The sequence below is a fragment of the Grammomys surdaster genome, unplaced genomic scaffold (genome assembly GCF_004785775.1).
Source record: "Grammomys surdaster isolate TR1022 unplaced genomic scaffold, NIH_TR_1.0 126131, whole genome shotgun sequence".
Classification (NCBI taxonomy): Eukaryota; Metazoa; Chordata; class Mammalia; order Rodentia; family Muridae; genus Grammomys; species Grammomys surdaster.
The window spans coordinates 4,199,126-4,217,951 of record NW_021620939.1 but is presented as its reverse complement, the minus strand read 5'-3'; the positions used below and the strand labels follow the sequence as shown (position 1 = coordinate 4,217,951).

General features: G+C 43.1%; 1 protein-coding gene across 1 annotated transcript in view; it reads left to right on the top strand.

The window, feature by feature from the left end:
- Positions 1 to 9,393: 9,393 nt before the first annotated feature.
- The window catches only part of Col6a5 (collagen type VI alpha 5 chain), a 103,748-nt gene continuing 94,315 nt past the window's right edge, over positions 9,394 to 18,826 (top strand). The window contains exon 1 of the mRNA XM_028756689.1: positions 9,394 to 9,484. The gene's annotated coding sequence lies outside the window, so the exon portion shown is untranslated. The remainder of the gene's footprint in view (positions 9,485 to 18,826) is intronic.

Sequence of the window (18,826 nt, the reverse complement as noted above, 5' to 3'; positions counted from 1 at the left end):
AATAGAAGGGACGCCAGAAACCTGAAGTCCAGAACCCGAGAACCTGTCAATTATAGCAGCTTTGAAGCTTGTCTTGTGCCGGTGACTTGCCTTAACCATTTATCACACAATTTTACCGGCCAACAGCGTGGTGTTGGGATTGCCTACTTTATTAGTTTGAGCTAACCCTGAATCCCACTTAGGTGACCTGACCCTCTGTAAACTTTCCCATCTGCTGGGGGAAACATGCTGAACCCTGGATCAGAGTATGCTCAAGTATGTGGCTCCATATGTTGAGTGGGATTGGAGGTGAAGTTTTCTATGCTTGGCTCTTTATTTGAAATGCAGACAGAGAATGTATTTCACTGTTTATTCTTTTACTGTGGTCCTATTTGTAAGTTAATTTAGAACAGTTCTAACATGCCAAAATGACTAAGACATAACTTCAGTAATCAAATGTAACCAGGATTAAGGGGGAGAAATAATCATTCTTTTAGCCAGGCCTCTTTTATTGAGCAAAACACAGCCCAAGACTCTTAATTCTTAAGTAGCTCAAGACACGCTATTTCCTGTTCAGTGTATTTATGGGAGGAGCAGAGTCTCAAAGCTGACTGGAACACAGGGTTCCAATGCTCCCCAATGTCTTGCTCTCTTCTTTGTGAGTCAGCACTAATCTTTGAAAGATCCTTTCAGAGTGACTGGATCGTAGCTTCTGTCACTTTAGACTCACGTTTACCAAAAACCAGTCTCTAGCCTCCTTGGACTCAGGATCCTAGGGTGGCTGGGACTGTAGTGCCAGGGAAATGTTAGCAATCCCCCCAAAAACAGGCAGGAGCCGATCTGATGCAACTCACAGCATGGTCTTTATTCTATTTGAGCTAGCTCAGATCCCTCCAATGCACTACCTGCACCAATATCACTCAGGATGGTTTTGGTGATGGGGGAGCCCCGAACGTCTTTATAAGGCAAGACTTTATAGTAAGCAGCAATAGTCTAATTGGGAAGTTACTGGGGGCTTTAACATAATTGGCTGGTGCTGGGAGTCATATCATAATTAATTTCTGCTCCCTTCTGCCCTCTGCATTGGTGGTTGTAAGGCAGGGGGTGGACTTGTAACCTGGGGGTTCAGGTTTGTTGGGGAAATAACCTGGAGACACTGGTCTTGTTGGGGATTAGCCTAGAGACTGGAGCTAGGCTTGTGTTTTGTTGGGGGGGCAACTTGGAGACTAATGTTAGGTACCAGCCTGTTAGTTTACCCGAGTTCAGACTTAGGTCAGGTTCTCTAAAATGGGAGTCTAAACTTAAAAGATTTGGCCTCTCAGAACAAACTTAGGCAAGGCCGATCCTTAGATCAAGAAATGTGGCTAATGATATGGCCCCTCCCCCACGACCGCCAAATGACATCTCTTTTTACAGTAATACAGTTAGAAAAACGTTTCCTATGATAGAGAAAGGAAGATTCAGGAATTCAAAGGAAAATCAAGGCTCAGTATGGAAATGAGATGAACTTGCTATAATCTATAATTGTATCTCTGTGCGCTTATGTGAAAATGTAGTTTTTAATAGTGTCATGTACAGCTACACTTCTCATGTGTTCAATGAGAATTAAAATAAAATTATATTGTGATGCAATTTGATACGGTGTAGTGTGTGTATGGAAGAGAAAGGAGAAGACAGAAAGGGAGAGGGAGAAGGAAAGAGGGAGGGCGGGAGAGAACTGGAGTGACTATTGGCTGAACGGGGATGACGATGGAAAGAGAACTCTTAGGGGAGCATTTGAGTGAGTTTTTAAGGCTCGGTGGCATGTTAGCAGGCACACATATGTATACAGCTTTGTAAAAGAGTAAAAATGTATGTCAGTGTGGACTGTGTGGACCATACCAAGCTAGCTGCTATTTCAGTGTAAATTGGGAAAGTAGGCTTGTATCTACTTTTTTTTTTTTTAATCTAAACTACTCCCATTTACATTCCTGGCTCTGAGTTGACCTTCCTCCTGTTGTTATTTAGATCTGTGTTTTGGGCTGGTGTGATGGCTGAAAGTGCTTACTGCCATGCCTGGGGTCCTGAGTTCAATCCTGGGGACCCTCACCGTGGAAGGAGAGAACCTACTCCCTTAAATTGTCTTCTGGCCTCCACACGTGTGTGGTGGCACCTGCACACCCACACCCATGCTCGACATGCCCACACACAGTTAAATATGTGAGTGAAAAGTCAGACTGCCTTTAGAGGTAGACTGTTGGGCATCTTTAAAGTTCAGCCTTCCATCTGGAACCTGAAATTGTCCAGCTGCTCTGCGCTCACTATAGCTTAGCACACCCCTCAAGCTCTTTATTCTCTTGTACCCTGCTATGCTTGTGAAAGGTATGGTCTATACTACAGGAGGGACACACTTCAGGCTCATGAAGTTTCCCCCCACCACACCACCCTTGTCTGACTCTTCCTTGAAGGCCAGCGGGACTTCTCTCTATAGTACTATGGTGGGAACAGGGTCATAGCTGGGTTTGGAGTATCTAGTAAGAAAACACAATTTAAAGATTTAAAGTGCTAGTTAAGGCACATCGAAGAAAAATGGATGCTACGTTAGGGGACACTGTGTGCTCCGTGGTCATCACCCTGAGTCCTTCAAGTTGCCTCCCGTTTCCTGTATTGTTTCCCCTTCGAGGGTGGGTTCTCTCATTCACGAGCCAGCAAGTAGGATTCAGAGACAATGGAAGGTTTGTGGCCCATGAGCTCTTCTTATGGAAACTGAGACTTGTTGGGGTTTGTCCAGGCTAGCCAAGGAGGCCACTTCAACAGTGAGGATCTGGTTTCTTTACCTTGACAGCAAATTCATACTTCTTTTTGTTTATGATACCATGAGTTTCACAGGCAAAAGGAATGACCACCTGGCCAATGAAAACAGACGCTCAAACTGAAATCAGAGCCTCCATCTGTGGAGATGGGATATAACCGATTAGCCTCCGAATCTAGTTAGTAAGGCGAGCACATTTTTTTTTAAATTGAGAGCATGCAAATATTAAAATGAAAAATGCCTGGAATTATGGCTAAATGTGAAATTGGTTCTGCTAGCATATTGTTTAGTTTGAGGCTCAGTTTAGAGATAAAGGGAAACAGAGCTATGAAGGAAGAGAGGTAAAAGTTCAACTGTCCAGGAAAAACACCTATGGGCTGATCTGGCTGGTGAGCTTTGTCCTGCAGCCCAGCAGCTTCCAGGAACCTGGGGATTCTGGGGAACACGAGGCTGTGTCCCCGCGACTCCCAGAGGCACTATCAAGGGATGGATGGATATGGGGAAACTAGCCAACATGGCCTCATGGTGACTGGTGCATACTGCCAGCTGTTCCTCCGCAGAAGACAGAGGGAAGCAAGGATCAGTCTACAGCAGTGTCACTAAATCATGACACTGAAGGCATTCAGCCTGGCTCTCATCATGTATTGGATACTCAACACACTGATAACTAGTGCTCTGACATTTACCCTGTCCTCCTTTCCCTGGCCCAGTGTCCCACAGAGGCTCCATACGCTTTCCCATCATCCAACAGGCCATGCTCCCACCCTACACCTCCCTGGCAATACTTCCAACAAATTCTTTAATAAGCCCCCACCAAAATTCTTATAAAACCCACATTTTTATTATAATTGGCAAAGCCCCCTGGATGCAGCCCCAATCACTTTTTTTTTCTTTCTGTGTGCCAATTTCTCACCCACACTGTCCCAGTGATCCTGGGCTCTGTCAGTTCCTAGGAAATGCTGAGGTCTGCCCTGTTCCACTGCCTTTGTACTAGGAGATCTCGAGCCTGGCCCTTGTAAAGATGGGGCTACTTTAGTCAAACTTCCTGTTCATTGCTCCTAGGAGCTCTTATCCCAGAGGCTCTCCTCACCCCTGACACCTCCTTTGCCCGAGAATCCTGTGCTTTTATGGCTTCCTCAGCAGGCACAGGACTCCAAACTCCTTCAGCTGTTTCTTATCTCAGTTTTCCAAGATCAGGAATCTACATTATCACTCAACCCTGTATCTCTAGTATGTAAAGCAGAGACCGGAACAAAGTAGGTTTTTAATGAATGTTTTTTGAATAAATGATCCTGGCAGTCAGAGAGGAAAGCACTGGGAGTTTATATAAAAATATAAGGATATAGAGAGATATGGGGCTGATGATGGATTTATTAAAAATCATACAAGCTATACATATGGTGGTGGGTGCCTTTAATCCCCAGCAACTGGGAGGCAGAGGCAGGTGGATCTCTTTGAGTTCTAGCCCTGCCAGGGCTACACAGAGAGCCCTGTCTTAAACAGAAACAAAATAAAAAACAACCCCCCAAACAACCAAACAACAACAACAACAACAACAAAAAATAAACCCAAAAAATCAAAACCAACCAACCAGCCAACCAACCAACCAACCAACCAACCAACCAACCAAGAAATACCCATATTATGTAAGAGGTATTTGTAAAGCTTAGAAGCTCACTCCAGGCATTCAGCTGGTGGGTAATCACTAAACACAAGCCACATAGGTTTAGCATTGTCTGAGCTTCTGTTCCACTGATTTGCTTCCACGTTATCTCTGCCTTTTTCTTTTCTCTGCAACTTTTTTTTGAGGTGCTGGTCTTGAACCCAGGGCCTTGTACATGCTTGGGATGCACTCAGCCCCTGTTCTCTGCATCTTAAAATTACATGCACATATTTTTTTGGGGGTCTGCCTTTGGCCTTTCTTGATGAAGCTGATTTCCCTCTCTAGAATATGGGGTCCTAATTTCACTGTCATATCTGGTGGTCTGTGAAACCCGTGAGACCCAACTCTTGCTGCTCACTTTGGGGTCAGGAACAGAAATCCAAAATGTAAGTTGTGCCTGGATCTTCTGCATGTTAGTTTCCCCTTTGCTTGCCATATTCTTCCTCCATTGTGGTGCTGAGTGAGACGGATCTAGAACTAACCCTGTTTTCTTGTGTGCCATTGGGGAATGAAGACCTGTGGTCACAGGTTCTAGGGAGTAACAGGGATAGCCTGCCAGTCAGTGGGCACAGTACAAGTGATGGACTAGCTGTGACACTGGTGTGCCTTTCCTGTGTTTGGTCACTTGCAGCTCCACTCCTGGATCAAGAAGTGGGACACTATGCCCTTTCCTTCCTGCAAGGCCACCTTCTCTGCTCTTGCACTTTGTTTTAGAATAAACCTTTGTCCTGTAAGCTTGTGGCAAATGTAAACACGAGTCATCCCTGGATTCTGCTATGTCTAAAATATCCCCACATAAGGAATGCTTTTCTAAAATAACAGTGTCTGGTTTTTGGTGTGAAATCGCTAATTATTACATCCTGTGCCTTCTGTGAAATGCGCCATCTTAACAGACAGGGGGGTGTGTTATTCAGCATGGCTTTCAGGACAAGGCGTCAGGTGAACAAATGAGAAGAAAGCAGGGTTTGTCAAGCATTAACTACACGATGCACACCAGGCTCTCAGAGGTAACAGATCTTCATAACGAACAGCAACATAAATATGTTGTATACTCAACAATTTGGGGAACTGAAATCTAGAGGAAAAACAAAATCAAGTAACTTGTTCCAAATTAGACAGTCAGAAAAGTAAAACACATAACAAAAGACACGCTTTACAAGCACATCATTTTGTTTTATTCTGAGGTATTGTGTGGCAAATATTATTATGTTCATTTTGCCAGCAAAACAGATCGGCTTGCCCAGAATCATCATCATCTTAAATCCTCATCTTGCTGTTTGTGAACTGAGAGTTGTTGCCTCCCCAAATTCATATTCTAGTTTGGAAGATGTTGCATGAATATAATTGTGCGTTTCCTGACAGCTTAGCAATATATAATGGAGTTATTCTTATTCTGTAAGATCTAAAAGAAATATTGTTTCATTAGCTTTAACATCAAAATGAAGACACACACCTGCAATGGGGGCTCAAAGTGTTTAGTGAGGCTTGTGGCTGTTACTCTTTCTGGCTGACTCATGGAGACTTGGGGTTTGCAGTCTTAGGGGGGCACTTTTAGTCACCTTCCCCTGCAGGGCAAGACAGGTTCTCTTCAGGTTTCTCAAATTTCAGAGATTTTTTTTTCCAGCACCGAGGGAGGCTGGAGTTTGCTGTTCTTTCAATTAGAAATCCATGAACTTTCTATTTCTGATGGTTCTTGGGGGAAGAGAGTTTCTCTTAATGACATAATTTTCAGTCTTGCAGCATTGGACTCAAGACTCTTGAAGACCTAGCTGGTAGCAGCCTCTCATTGAGCATCTGTTGACTGTACTGTGCCAAGTCATCCTCACGGTTGCCTTGACCCTTCTCCATGCTTCTCTAACACAGAATAACACACATGGATTACAGTGTGTTGCCAACAGCTAGATTCTCTAGAACACCAACCGATCGCCCTCAGTATCAGATTTGTTTTTTGAGACATGTATCCTAGTCCAGCCTCAAATTCTATGTATTCACATTCAGTTGATAGCTGAAGATGACACCGACCTTCTGACTCTCCTGCCTTCACCTTCTAGGTGCTGAGATTATAGGGTTGTGTCACTACAATCAATTTGGTCAGTGCCAGGGATCAAACCCATGGCTTTGTGCTTGCCTAGCACTAAGCTAACTAAGCTAGCAACTAAGCTAGGCCCTGCTGATTAGACAAAGGTGATTAGTAAAGGTGAAATCTGCAGAGACAGAGCCTTCAGGGTCCTGCTGAAAGGGAGTCAGAGGATGTGTGCAGGAATAAGGTCCTGGCCTGGAGGGTGGAGTTTGCAAGTTAGAGAAAGGGTTGCATTTGGGTAGAGTTCATGGCATGTTGGTTTTGGGTTGTTGGAAATGGAGAAATGAAGGAGTTGAAGCAAGTCTTTTGGGTAAGCTGGTCACTATTGCTAAGCCAGCTGTTTGGGTAAGCTGGTCACTATTGCTAAGCCAGCTGTTTTGCCTAGCTACAGGCTTGTCTTTCAGGAGCATTTCCTGGAGGAAGCAGCTAAGTCACCTATACTTGTTTTCAGTGTGCCTTAAAGATAGAAAGAGGAGAGCAAATTATATTCTAATATTATTTAATAATGAGAGGAGAGTGGGTTGGCTTCAGTTATGAGTAAACATTTGTTATTAATTTTAAAAGTGTGTGAGAGAGTGTGTGTGTGTGAAAGAGTGTGTGTATGAGTTTACGTGTATTGGGGTGGGAAGTCAAAGGATAATTTTGAGTTTGGCCTTTGCCTACCACCATGTTTGAATCTGCATTCTTTCCTCATTTACCGGAGTCTTTGCCAGAGTAGCTGGCCTGCGAGGTTTTGGAGATTCTCTTGCATTTACTTTCCATCTCTCAATAGGTTTGCTGAGGTTAAAGACACGTGTAGTCTGCTTTCTTGTGGGTTCTGGGGATCTGAACTCAGGTAGTCAGTTGTATATGACAGATGCTTTACAAATGAAGCCATATTCCTGCCCATTATGAATTCATCTAATTTATCACAGGCGTGACCAAGTGACACCAAGAAAGCATTTCCTGTTCTTTTTGTTTTCTTTTAAGAGTTCAGATTGCATCGTAGAGAAAGTTCATATTCCAATCAAGCCATCTGCATCCAAAATCATCTTTCATATTTCGGATAATACAGATTTTAAACTTCACCAATGTTTCCCAGTGGAGATCAAGAAGCACAGAGCGCAGTTTAGCATCTAACACTGTGATGTAGTTCTCAACTTAAAACATTTGCAGAAGGTAGGGCACTATTCAGGCTGGGTTAACGAAGAGCAAATATACATAATGATAATATCTGGGAAAAATTTAAAAGTCTTTTTAAACTTGAAGAGTTTGGGTTTCTTTCCCTTTATTTATCACCCCTTTCTTTTCCAGAGAAAAGATGATGTGCAGCCCAGTTTGGCAACGTGACTTAGATTCATCAGCATTGCTCCCCTGCGTTAGGAATCCAGGCTCAGTGCTTTTCCAGCCTGGATGCCTTCATTTGCTCAGCTTCAGACTCCACTGTTTTGGTCTGAATTTAGCTAATGGATCTTTACTAGAATGAATACAATTCTCAAGAGGGGGTGTGTTTTACGTTACAATATCTTTGGGGGAAGTTTGTTTCGGTTTTAGAAGAAGAAAAAAGAAACAGGAAATATTGATTTCTCCAGAAAAGGCAACGGATCCCCAAAGACACTTGATTTCATTACGGTGATTATAAAACGTAAATCATAATTGTATCGCTTCCATTGCAAATAAACCTCCCATAGTAATACTTTTCTGATCCAGGTGGGCTTCTTTTCTCCCTTGAGTAACTTTTGCTTGGAAAGATGATCCCAACGAGTAAATCTTTGCTCCCAGGGAATATGGACACAACAGCTGGAGAGCTTCCATTTGGGCCTGGTGTGAGTGTGAATTAGAAGCTGATTTTGTCTTCCAGCTCTGGCTTCCCAATATTTTCTGTGTTTCACTGTGTGGTCAACAACTGCTAAAGCCTGGACAGGAACTGAGACTCCTCTGGAGAGCACATTCAGGATCCTGGGACACCCTGTGCAGGTCACTTGGAACTCTGTAGTGAGTGGGTTCAGAGCAGAGGGGATACATTCTTTGGGGACAAACCATTTTACTCTCACATAATAATTTTTTCTTATTATGCAAACCAAAACAGGTATTGGTTTACAGAATTTTGTGTTCTCTCTGTAAAAAAGCAAATGACATAATAAAAGAAAAAAAACCTTAGTCATCTGGTTTCTGATCTCATTTCCCTTCCCTGCCTCATTCTTTGTGGGGACACACGTGGAAAATTTCTAACATTAGAAGCGATGGCAATATTGGGCAGAGGTAGGGGTGGGTGTTCTGGAGGTGTTTGCTCAGCGTGGGGGAGCCCTAGTCTCTCATGATAGACTTTAATCATTGCAAGTAACTCCAGCAGGAGTCTGATATTTATGTGTGTTAAGGTGAAATCTCAAGCACAAATACATGTCATGAAAGACAAACAAAAACCCAATGTTAACACTAAGTAAGGATAGCCCATGCTTTCAGACCTGCTATGCACATCTGCGCTCCTGCCACTCCTCGATCCCTTCCCCTTCCAGAAATCCCAGGATAAAACTGGCTGCTGCTTCTGAGGTTAGCGTTTTTTCTCTTTATCCTACTCTCCTTAAGGTATGGCCCTCCTAGGTGATTTTCTCTGGCTCCCTGCTGGCTAGCTCTGAGGAATTGCAAACCGGAGGAGTCTTCAGCCCCAGTAGGCACAGTGACCTCTCAGCCAACTCAGATGGTTGTGCATTTCTGAGAAACTCTGCCTTGCCAAGTTCATGCGGCTTCCCTAAGACAGTGGCCCAAGCCAAAAGACAGCTGGAGGCCTCTGACCGCTGGAGTTCAAGTTTGCCAAGCTTTAGAGAGTCCTTGGGGGAGCCAGGCCAAGGGCCGGGAGTCAGTGCTGACTTAAAAGAGCAGCTAGTGCTCACTCAGCACCTGCCCTGAGCAGCCGGGTTCTGCATGCTCCACAGGGGACACACGGCTGCAGTAGGGGCTGCCCCAGGATCCTCTGGGACCCCAGGAAGCATTGGTGAGTGTGGGGTACAAGGCTCCCAGCCTGAGACCTAGGATGTAAAGAGACTGACTCTCTTCCTTTGCAGATTTTGCTTGGGTTCCAGGATAGAGGTTCAGAGAATATTGCCATTAGAGGAAACTGAGGTCCCTAGAGCAGCAGTTCTCAACCTGTGGGTCGCCCCCCCACCCCCCGCAATGACCCTTTCACAGGGGTCGCATATCAGATTTCCTGCATATCACTTATTTACATTGCAATTCATAAAGTAGCAAAATTATAGTTATGAAGTAGCAATGAAAATCATTTTATGACTGGGGGTTTCATCACAACATGAGGGACTGTATTAAAGGGTCTCAGAGCGAGGAAAGTTGAGAACCACTGCCCTAGAGGCATTCTCTTAGAACGGAAGAGGACCTCAATGCACTGTGGTTTCCAGGTTTTAGATGCTTCTTTGAAATGCCTGCTCATCGGGGGGTGGGGGCCTACAACCTAGACCTGCTGAATATGAATCTGAGGAACTGCGGATGGGGAACATGGGTGTGCCCGACTGCTCTATCATTCAGTCAACCCGTTTGTGTCTAAGGCCCACGTAGAGAGCCCTCAGATAGAGCAGTGGGTGTACTGTGGGTGGGTTTTCCACAATGATCTGATACTGGTACTGTGGAAATTGGCCTCAAACTCTAAATTGCCTTGTAAGATGTCCTCAAAGCTGCACCCACAGCTTCCACAAACACTGCTGTGTTTCTAGTGTGTGTGTATTTCCAGTGAAGATTCTGAGCGAGTTAGCTGCTCTCAGAATCTCCACACTGAGGCCTGCTTTGTCTTCAGTAGTAGGAGCCTGTTAACTAGGTGCAGGGTTTCCTAGCCCATGTGGGTGTTGGTTTTCAGCATTCATCTGCACTTGAGAAGTTAATTTTCATTGCTGTTACTGCTGTTGTCCATCTAGCCACATTGGTTAGAAATTTTGGAAGAGATGTATTTTATGAATTCTGAACAAAATCTCTAAGAAAACCCCACATGTGTAAGATATACTTTTGGACATGTATACTTTGGTTTATTGAGCTACAGTTTATAAGTAGAATAAATAGGTATACTGTTAGTTCTTAACTTGTATGTGTTTGTGTGTGTGTGTCCACACGTGCCACTGGTGTACTTTCAGAGGTCAGAGGACAAGTTGTGGGATTTGATTATCCCCTTCCACTAAGCGATTCTGGGGGTTGAACTCATGTCTTCAGATTTGGCAGCAAGCCATTTTACTAGCTGAGTTGTCTTAGTGGTCCCTAGGGCATCCTGAGACTTCTAAGGAATTGACTTAAAAACACAATTCCCCAAGGTTCTGAATCATGCCTTCAGATGAGCTGGCTCTTCATCTTTGCCCAGAACCCACCTCATTAAATATTTGATAACGAAAGCACACATATAGTTTGTGGCCAAATACTGATTTCATATTTTTTTCTTTTAGTGTTTTAATTAAATTAAGCCTACATCTTTTTGGTACCAATTTCTTTGCAGGTCTTTCCCAGATTCCCCTCTTTGGATGCAGTAAGTGTGTGGTGTGCTGGTTCAGCGCTTGCCAATTTTATTCCAAAGTGTTTCTCCAATAGTCCCTACCAGTCACAGGTGTATGACACTGAATGACCATCACTGTCTCAAATAAAACAGAGTTGTATGCAACACAAGATCAGATACTGATCACAGTTGCTTGGAAAGCAGTTTTAGTGATGTCAGTAAAATCAGGAGGTTTCTCTGAGAGTATTGGAAGCCTGCAAAGATGGTTTGTGTCTTAGTTAGGGTTTTATTGCTGTAAAGAGACATCATGACAACTCTTATAAAACATTCAATTGGGGCTGGCTTACAGTTTCAGAGGTTTAATCCATTATCATCATGGCAGGAAGCATGGCAGCATCCAGGCAGACATGGTACTGGAGGACCCGAAGAGTTCTACATCTTGGTCCTCAGGCAGCAGAAGGGGACTATTTCACACTGGGCAGAGCTGGGGCACTAGGAGACCTCAAAGCCCACCCTCTTAGTGACCCACTTACTCCAGCAAAGACTAACCTACTCCAACAAGGCCACACCTCCTGATAGTGTCAGTCCCTATTGGCCAAGGATTCAAACACATGAGTCTATGGGGGCCATACCTATTCAAACCACCACAGTTTGCAGCTTAATTTTCAGATATAGGCTGTACATGGTTTGTTCTGAAGATTTCAATGAGTATGTGCTTATTTGATGGTCCCAGGTAGTACCTCAAGCCCGTTCTCTTAGCATGGAATGATGTGTTAGGCTAGTGATTATTATCTTGGAAGGTAGCAGAGTCATGAAGAGACCAGAATCATAGAATTTTAGAAGAATGAAGTAGTGTGTTGGAAAAATATGTCTGTAGTCAAGAGATTGCAAGCCTTTGGGCAAGCTATAAGTGCTTGATCCTCTGTCTCTTTGTAAAATGAATGTAATTATAGTTACTTTACACAACTAAAGGAAGAACTGAGCTGAAATAGACAGTATATAAAATGTTTTCCATATAGTGGATATATTGATCATGTGATAACATTTATAAACATTATGATTGTATAGCTAATTTTAGGCTAACTGTTTTTTTTTTAAAGATTTATTTGTTTTATATATGAGTACACTGTAGCTGTCTTTAGACACACCAGAAGAGGACATTGGATCCCATTACAGATGGTTGTGAGCTACCATGTGGTTGCTGGGACTTGAACTCAGAACCTCTGGAAGAGCAGTCATTGCTCTTAACTGCTGAGCCATCATTCCAGTCCAGGCTAATTGTTTTTAACAACTAGGAAACTAAAACATAAGTTGGAGTAAATTGTAATGTATATTGTCAAAGGTCTTACCAGACTTCTTGATTAATAATCTATAATTTACATGCCAATTATTTATATATGAGTATTGCTAAAAGCTTAACTATGTGTTCATGTGCATACTAACAATATTTTTTTTCACAGAGATCAGAGAACTAACATACCGAGAAAAGTTCTACTTTCTTGCTGAGTTATAGACCTTCGCCATCTATCTATAAGATAACCTCAGCTACCAGGGAGTTTGCAGTGTGTTTTCATAGCATAGCACATTCTCTTATCTACCAATATAAGGTTTTCTTTTTTTTATCTTTTTTAAAAAAGATTTATTTATTATGCATACAATGTTGTGTCTGTATGTATGCCTACATGCCAGAAAGGGGCACCAGATCCCATTACAGGTGGTTGTGCGCCACCATGTAGTTGTTGGGAATTGAACTCATGACCTCTGGAAGAACAATCAGTGCTCTTAACCTCTGAGCCATGTCTCCAGTCTTCTTTTTCCTTTTTTCCTAAAGATTTATTTATTTATTTATTTATTTATCTACTTATTTGTTTATTTATATTTTATGTGCGTGAGTGTTTTGTCTATATGTGTGCAAATACATTGTGTGTGCACAGTGCTTACGGAGGTTAGAAGAGGGCGTCAGGTCCCTTGGAGCTGGAGTTACAGATGGTTATGAATAGCCATGTGTGTAGTGACAATTTTGGGGTTTTGGTTTCTTTAAAAAACAAGTATTATAAGAATATGTTTTTGTTTTAATCCCAGGTGTAAGATATGGGGTTGCCTCAGACTGTCCACAACAGCTGACTATAGTTTGCCTCAGACTTTAGAAAAGGTGTGGCTTTTGCCAGCTGCAGATAGTTTCTGTGATTGTGATGTTTGGAATTTTGGGGACTTTTGTGAGGGTATATAAATGCTAGGTCCCTGACAGGTGGGTTTTTGTTGTTGGGTTGTTGGTAGGTCACTGTTTATTGCTGTTGGTCATGGTTTGTTAAGTGGTCATGAGCAAAGAAGAAACAAGAAGAAGAAATGAGATATCTTGATGGCAAAGACCAAACTTACCCCCTAAAATTCAACACCCCTAACCAGCAGGAAATAGTCTAATGATAACATCATCCCTTTCCCCTCTGTCTTTCTTTCTCTCCTATCTAGTGTTAGAAGGTCGAAAGGGACCTCTATAGGGTTTTTCCTAAAAGAGAGAAAAAACCCTGAGAATGTTGGAATATTGGACAGGAAACTACAAGTCTGTAATACTGAGACAAAATGAGAATAGGTCTTAGTTCTTTGGAGAATATAGTGTGTGTGTGTGTGTGTGTGTGTGTGTGTGTGCTTGTGTGTGTGTGTGTGTATGTGTGTGTATACCCACATGCACATGAATATGTATATTAACAAATAGGGGATGTTGAAGAGAATGTCTTAATACCAGCCTTCTAGGTAACTGGGTGGTTTAAGGGCATTCAAGTAAAACAGATGATCATCCCCCAGTAGAAGTACTTCAGGCATGAAATAGAGTAATAGTGATATTTTTGCCTAAGCCTTGATGGAGGCTATATAACTTGCTTACTTTAAACCCCATAGTAATTCTGGGAAGTAAAAAAGACAGGCAGTCAGCTAAGATGATGTGCTGAGTCAGCTGACAGTGATTCTGACCTTCCTGTCCCTAGTCCATTTCCTTAATGGGTAGACAGGGTTATGTTGTAGAAGGAATGAGAGAGTAAAGATGACTTCACATGTCTAGCTTTGGATCCATGATGAGATTAAAAAAAGATATTTGCAAAGAGTGAGATATGATCAAATTCAGCAGCCATCCTCTGAATTTGATTATTCAGAGATTCATGTCTGTCTACTCAGGTTGATATCAGGGACTGTGCTAGCTGTGGGCCACGTGGGTAAGACGCTTAACATTAGTTCATTCTTCTGTGGTTTTGGTAAATAAAAGGCCACACCTAGGGGGAGCTGTAGAGACAAAGGGTGAAGAGTGGGGGCCACACAACAAGAGATGTGTAAGTACTGCTGTCCTGATCTCTCACAACTAAGAAAATCAAAGGGAAGGGGAAGCCAAAACTAAGTTAGTCAAGACACCTGATTAGGAAATAAATCTAGAAAAAAAAATTCATTTGAGTAAAGTAGCAACAAGCACTTAAAAGCACAGTGAGGGGAAAACTTTGATTCTCAGTAGTAATGAACTATAATTTAGCTAACAATTATGAATGCTGAGTATGCAGAACCAAATCTTGTTGGATACTTTATTCCTCATCCTACTACCTCCCACAAGTATATCCAAAGGTTTCACAGAAACCTCAAGGGACCAGAATAAGCCTCATCCAAAAAATATCCCACACATTTTTTTTTTCAAAAAAAAAAAAGTAAAACATTTGTAGGGTTCAGACTTTTTCTTTTTGCAAAGCAGATTCCTTAGTTTGTGGCTTGGCGCTTGGGACTCCTGTACTTTATCTCTTTGCAAATTATTCTGACTCCTTAAGTGGCTCATCTGATCTTGGAAGGAGGGTTTTTATTGTACGTTACTGAAAGCCTGTAATAGTTTCATGAATTATCTATACACCGTGGGCTAGCTGGCTAGCAAGTGACAGATGGCAGAGTTGTTAACTTACCTACAGCAGAGTTTCCCTTAAGCCTTATTTGTCTTGGCCTTAGAAGACAGCAACATACCCAGAGCTAATCTACTCTGTTCTGGTGAGTGTATCTTTAGAAAGAAATATCAAATATCGTCTCCTCCTCCTGCAGAAAGGCGAGAAGCCTGTGGGGCAGCTTCCTTGTGCTAGCTAATGGACTGTGCTGTCTAGTTCTCGGCTCCTGTCTGTCCTCCATCCTGGATCTCCTCCTTTTGTGCATAAGACGACTTCATATTGGAACGTGAACTGAAAGGCTCCGTCAGGGTCTATGTGATGCAGAAAGTCATTCTTTTCATGCACCCCAAGCATCTCAGTACAACTCTCCTCCCAGACAAAGCCCATCATTGGCCCACTGTTGCCAAGAGGATAAGGTTAAGTTCCTTCAAAGCTCCCTAGGGTATCTAAAGCCTTCCACTACCTGGTCCTCTCAACTCTGCTTCTCCTACATTGTCTTCCAAGTTTCTCCTCCCTCCCAATATCCTGGACACTGTTGAAGTAGAAGTCTCCAGTCTCTGGTCGATCTCTCTCTCTCTCTCTTTCTCTCTCTCTCTTACACACACACACACACACACACACACACACACACACACACACGCATGAATGAATATACACACATGCATACATACACACACACACACACATGAATGAATATACACACATACATACATACACACACATGCACACATATACTCAAGTGCATATACATGTATTCTAGTATACACACACATGCACACACATGCACACATACTGGAGTGCACACACACATTCAAGTACACACACATACACACGCATACCTCTACTGCTTATTTCTACCCTCAGGACTCACCGTCATTCTGGACTTTGTCACTTTTGCCTTTTATACTCCAGGAGCCTTTCTAATCCCCTCCAGACGCCACCTCTTCCTTGAAGACTTTTCCCAGATTCTATGTTGTTTTCTGAGTGTTTTGCTGGTGCCCTCATTTGAGATGGTGCCTCATTCTGTCTTCTTACATAGCTATTTACTGTCTACCTTTCTCGTTTACTTCCTTTGTTACTTAGTGATCTTCACCAAGCACTGGAGTCAGAGAGACTTGGTCTCTGCTCTGGAAAAGTTTGCCTCTCAGAGAGTAAACAAAGAGAACAGAAATCTTCTTGCAAGCTTTTTGTCTGTTTTCTCCTGCTAAATCTAAACCACCTTCAACAGGGGCAAGAGTCTAGTTGATTCTCAAGAAAAGTTTGATGAGTGAGTAATGTATCAGAAGTATGTGTGTGGGTCTGTGTGAGCATGCATGTACATATGTGTGTATTATTGTGTATGTTAATATTTTTGAACTATCTAAAGTCCAGTGACACCATGGAGAAGAAAGGATGCCCTTGTCTAAAGCAGGAGTTGAACTTGGCTTGAGAAATACATGACTCTTGCTTTATATGAAGACTGGGTTGTCATTTTCATGGTCCTATGTTACAGGCAAAACTTCCTTTTTATTTCTCCTACCCTGAGAAATAAATGGGGCCTCCATTTATCGCAAAGGTGAAGCTAGGACTGTCTCTGTACACCTGTACCCTGCTGGAGTCGCCCTATCTCCCAGGGACAGTTCAAGAATGATCCAATATGGTAGAATGGTGTATCAGTTATTTTATTTATTGATGTGGCAAGACACCTGACTAGACTTAACTTAAGGAAGGAGGGGGTTATTCTCATTCACAGTTTTGGGTTGTAGTTCATCATGGTGAGAGATGCATGGTGACAGAAGAGTGAGGCCACTGGTATGTTGCATCATCTGGAGTTAGGCCAGAGAGATGAACGTTGGTGCTCAGACAACATCATGGTTTGTTTGTTTGTTTGTTTGTTTGTTTTAAACATAGCTCTGGTTGTCCTGAGACTCACTATATAGCTCAGGCTGGCCTTGAACACACAGAGATCCACCTGTCTCTTTCCCCAACTGCTGAGGTTAAAGGCATGCACTGCCATACTTGTCTATATAGTTCTATTTTTAAAAGTGTGTGTGTGTGTGTGTGTGTGTGTATTTGTGGAGGCTGGGGGATAACCTCTGGTGTTATCTTCAGCAATATTGCCCACATTGACATTGCCCACTTCCTTTGAGACTGGATCTCTCATTGGCCTGGGGCTTACTAATGAGGCTAGGCTTGCTGGCCAGTGAATCCCAGGCATCTTCCCGTCTCTGCCTCCCCAGTACTGGGATTACAAGTGCTGAGAATTGAACTCAGGTCCTCATGCTTGCAAAGCCACCACTTTAGCAACTGAGCTGTTCCTCTAGCTGCTTAGTTTTTCCTTTTCACCTGAAACCTCAGCCCACAGAGTAGTGCCACCTACATCCAGGTGGTCTTACCCCCTTATTTAAACCTCTCAGAAACCCCCTCAAAGGCATGCCCAGAGATGTGTTCTTAGGTGGCTCTAATGCAGTCGGGTTGACAATAAAGATGAAGCACCACACACGGGCTTGGTGTAGGACGTTTAAACAGTAGAGTTGACTTTTCATGTACAGAGCATTCCTTTGTCATCCTCAAGACACTCAAGACATGGCCTTTTGTCCTAGAAGTGCCTGGCTTTGCTGCACTTCTAGGGAAGGTTTGATTGGCTGTTGAGTGGTGATGGCTGCGGAGATAGAGCCTCTTTTTTTTTTAAAAGATTTATTTTTTTATGTATATGAATACATTGTAGCTGTCTTCAGAAACACCAGAAAAGGGTATCAGATTCTATTGCAGATGGTTGTGAGCCACCATGTGGTTGCTGGGAATTGAACTCAGGACCTCTGGAAGAGCAGCCAGTGCTCTTAACCACTGAGCCATCTCTCCAGCCCTAGATGGAGCCTCTTATCATTTCCTAATTAACCCAGTTCAACCCAGTTCTTTCTGGAGGATCTGGTTTTGAGCAGACACTGAGGTAGACAATTAGGACTTTCAGTGGTGTGGCAGGAAGCGTCCAGACCTGCTATCAACAGCTATTCAAACTAGGAAGAAAAAGTGGGTTAAGAAAAGCCTGTCCAGAGTCTCAGGACTGTCAAGATGTGCTAAGTGTCCAATAGAGGTGCAAGAAGCTTGGAAACTGAGTGTGGGGATAGACTTGGGGATATGGAGGAGAAACTGGGTGTGCTGCTAGACTTGGGGATATGGAGGAGAAACTGGGTGTGCTGCTAGACTTGGGGATATGGAGGAGAAACTGGGTGTGCTGCTAGACTTGGGGATATGGAGGAGAAACTGGGTGTGCTGCTAGACTTGGGGATACGGAAGAGAAACTGGGTGTGCTGCTAGACTTGGGGATATGGAGGAGATTACACATTCTCTGAGGAATGGAGCCAGGAAAGAAACAAGAAAACCATGAAAACCAAAGACCACAGAACCATGTAGTACCAACAGAAAGACAAGACAATCAGGCTGGGGCCCTCACTGTCCCTATTGATGGGAAAACCGAATATGCATTCCAGATGTCCTCAGAAATGGGCCAAAGCACCAGAGGCCGCATGACTTTAGATTTGCTATTCAACTTCAGTAGACCTCAGATCCCCAGCTTTCTGGAAACCAAGCATGTGTGGTCTGGGGCCTTCAGCAGCTGGAGTTTGGGGTTACTAAAGTTGTGACCTTTGCCCTTTGGCTTGAGCTCCTTATTCTGGTCCGTGCTTCATGGCCCTGGTCTTCATGTGGGGGTTACTTATCCTGAGTGATGGATGATGAACCAGGAGGAGAGGAGGGTAGATCCTGGGAGAAAGCAGACAGTGACTGGTGTGGGAGGGGTACCCTCACTTTTTTTTTCTATTCTCATTCATTTCTTCTTGTTCCTTTAGCTACAAAAGGAGAGGAAGGAAAAAAAGTAAGCATGGTGGTTCCAGAATGCTATTTAATTAGCTGTTTTAGAGTTGGGATTTAGCTGTGTAAACTTCCAATAAACTGTTTACATAAAGCA